Source organism: Danio rerio, chromosome 25 (assembly GCF_052040795.2).
Source record: "Danio rerio strain M-AB ecotype USA chromosome 25, GRCz13ab, whole genome shotgun sequence".
Taxonomy (NCBI): Eukaryota; Metazoa; Chordata; class Actinopteri; order Cypriniformes; family Danionidae; genus Danio; species Danio rerio.
The window spans coordinates 11,389,777-11,393,451 of record NC_141045.1 but is presented as its reverse complement, the minus strand read 5'-3'; the positions used below and the strand labels follow the sequence as shown (position 1 = coordinate 11,393,451).

Here is a 3,675-nt window from a genome sequence, read left to right as displayed (position 1 = left end):
GATGAGGTAATTTTCCTTTTTGGGTGAACCATCCCACAAAGTTTGCCTCCAGGGTTAGAATTAGAATGTTGATCTATACTTGAAAGGGATTCCTATGCCACCCGCATCCACCAGAAAAAAGAAAACCAAGAGGATACTGCAGTTTTGCAAGAAAAAAAAGGTGAGCACTGGGGTTACAGAATGGTTACAGAAAAGACTTAGCAGAGAGTTCATGAGAAGAAAATCTAATTATAAACCTCAAGTCCAAATTTCTCTCTCACCTCTTAAGCTTACAGAGCCCAAAAGACACTTGAGGGTGAATCTAATTTTTTTGTGTCAAAACACCCCATTCTGTCTTGTTCCTCATCCTTCTAGAACAAATCAATGAGATTCATTAGGTTCAAATCCCTCGGGATTAGTTGTTGCACAGTCACCAAGATAAGGAGGATAAGGAGGTGATGGAGTGAGAGAGAGAGAGGGAACAAGAGAGGAGGAGACGCACACAAAAAAAGAAAACAGATTAATGGTGCTCCATCACTGCAGCTGAACTAAAGATAGTGTGAGCCAAACAATTTTGCTGCAACAAACGTGGCAGTATTGTACTGTATTCAATAAGAGCTTCTGCGCATTGATTTGGCTGTCAAACCATTAGTGATGACTGGCTTCACGTCTCATTGTTTTAGAGCTCATAAGCTCTCCTTATCTGCTCGACATGATGGTGCAGGCTGTACTCAAAGCCATTGGACAATGTGCTGCCTGTCAGCCTCTTTACACCTTCATGAACTCATGTTTGCTTGGCTAATAGTCGCCCTTTCAAGCGGACATTTTTCGTGTTTATGCAGTAACGGTGGACGTTGGCGGGGAAAATAACAATAAATACATTATGACAAAGTTAAATTTGATGAATTTTACAAATATACAGTAGTCAACATGATATTGCCGCTGTGATTGCATTTGTTATTCTTTGTTAAATGATTGTATTATGTGTGGAATAACCAACATAGGCTCATTCTGAAAACATAGCCCTATATACATTTCTGGAGATTGCAAATTATGCAGCTAGAGGAACTCATGGCTGCATTTTGTCTGCATCAGTTGGGTTTAGTGAAGTGTGTGGGTGGGAAATTGTTCGTTCAGTTAGTCAGTTAGCCAGTCGACTGCGGCCACTGGTTGATTTACGCAAGAAGAGCTAGTGCGAATGCACTGCAAAAAATGCATTTCTTCGATTTTTTTTAATCTTGTTTCTAATCCACATATCTAAAAACAGTTAAATCAAGAATAATTTTCTAGAAAAGCAAAACAAACTGTTTTGTTTTAAGATATACTATGCCAAAATTAAGTGAGTTTTTCCTTAAAACAAGCTAATTAATCTGCCAATGGAGTAAGCAAAAAATGTCCTTGTTTTAAGGAAAAACTCCCTTAATATTGGCATATTATTTGTGAAAACAAGACAATATGTTTTGCTTGCCTAAAAAATGCCTCTTGATATGAGAATTTTTAGATACTTGGACTAGAAACAGTAAGAAGTAAGAAAAGCATATTTTTTGCAGTGTGGCACTCACAAGCGAAATTTGAGATCTCAAAAACCATAACCAGCAGCCTCTGGTGGTTTTGTGAAAACAAAAACTGCAAAAAAAAAAAAAAAAGTAGCTCCTGGCACATATTTGGTCTTCTCCAGAAATGTATATGGGGTACGTAATTAAAATGAGCTTAGGGAATAACTGATGACAGGCCATTGAATTATTCGAAAATAATGCACACCCGAATCAACATATGCCACACTTCCTCCACCTTAACATATCATTCAGACTTGTTATTGTATTTTAATACATTTGTTACATTTTGTCCTCAAACAGCTCCTGTTTGTAGAACTACTTTCTTACACATCTCATTCAAAGCCTTCTGATTTGTTTTATTTGTTTTTTAACTGTTGTAGGCTGTGAAGTAACTGAAATTATTCATTCATTTCTCAAATTATGTTTGATCGAGCAAGAAAATTCTCACAGAATTTCCTATTTGATATTTTCTTCTTTCTGGAAAAAGTCTTATTAGTTTTATTTTGGCTAGAATAAATGTAGTTTAAAATTTTAAAACCATTTTAAGGTCAATATTATCAGCTTCCTTGAGCAGTATTTGTGTTCAATTGTCTACAGCTGTGGTCCCCAACCTTTTTAACACCACAGACCGGTAAACGCTTGACAATTTTAACACAGTCCAGGACTAGGGAGTGGTTTTGGGTATAAATAGATTGCCATGCGACCACCATTTTCTCAGAGGGCGACAAGCTGACAAAACATTGCTGCAACTCTGATACAAGTTTTATTTATAGAGAAAATCTTTCGAAATGTGTGAATCTAATACAAAAGTATGCAGCTGATCGGTCATGTTATTGTCTTGTGACTTACAGTATGCACTTGAGATGTTTTCAACTGGGTGCACCTTGAAGGTGTGAGTGTGCCGCTTCCAATATGCGTGCGCAAGCCACGCACCTCCATAAGAAATAACAAATGGCGATTTCAGACTACATGATTTTAGGCTTGATAAAGATAAATCAGTTATTAAACTATTACTATCATTTTTAAAAATGTGTTGCAATTTTTTTTTTTGTTCTGTTACACAGAAATTGGGGGAAAAATGGATCGGGGATGGGGGTGTTGTGGGCTAGCAATTCAGGAGGGCTAATAATTCTGACTTCAACTGTATATATTATTAAAGGCATGTTATGCGCCAACTGTACCTGAAGTGATTTATTGTTTTCTCAGTGTGTCGTGCTGACTGACATGCACACCATGTTGAGTTATTGGACAGCGACAGCTCTGGGGCACTTCAGGATGTCATTATTGACTGCCGAGGTGAAAGTATTTATAACCTGCAGACGACAGACCCACTCACCTTTCACCAGTCAGAGCATCACGTCACATCGGGATTCCCGAGATGGTCTGCGATGGCACCTTTTTTGGAGGTGAGCTTTTATTGCAATTGATCTCACCCCCTTCACCCTCCCTCAAGAGTCTGAGAGCGAGTTTCTAAAAGCACGTCGGGAGGAATTTCAATTCTCGCAGCCTTCCTGACATCAAACAGCCGTGGCCTTCGAGGAGCAGATGCAAAGGCAGTCAGTTGTGAACTTTACATTTGCAATTGTCAAAGGCGCAGGAACTCGAGACAACGGACACATATTGGCTAACGCACTGTGGTGGATTTCGAGCGTAGGGGGGGACAAAATTGAAACGAGAACAGACTTCAAAATAAAATAAATACATGGCACTCTCTGTGTTTCACATGAGGGAACAGATTGGGCCCGTCACTCAGTGTCATCTCTCCTTTGATGTGAACGAAAGGGGAAAAGAAATGCATGACAGATGGCAAAGGCCTCGAAAATGGGTCTATGAAATGCTGGCAATAAAGGGATAGCTCAACCAAAAATGAAAATTCGCTGTTAATGTAGTCGCCCTCAGGCCATCCAAGATGTAAGTGGGTCTATTTCTTCAGTAAAGCATTGAAGATGCCTATTAGTTGAAACTATTGCCATTTTTTTATCCATTAAGTGCACTTTTAGAGTGAATAAATACATAAAACATACAGGTGAAACAAAAATACTGATACCAAAAGCTCTCAATGATACTTATTTAAAGGTTTGTTTTTTCTGTTTTTGTTGTTTATAATCACAAGTATCACATTTAGACAGGAAGTGAAGTT

At 38.4% G+C, this 3,675-nt stretch overlaps 1 long non-coding RNA gene across 1 annotated transcript; it reads left to right on the top strand.

Annotated features, from left to right (window-relative positions):
* Positions 1-3,283, top strand: LOC147830803 (uncharacterized). Its single transcript, XR_015526213.1, has 2 exons — positions 1-160; positions 2,742-3,283. It is a non-coding gene; the product is annotated as an uncharacterized LOC147830803 (long non-coding RNA).
* Positions 3,284-3,675: the final 392 nt, after the last annotated feature.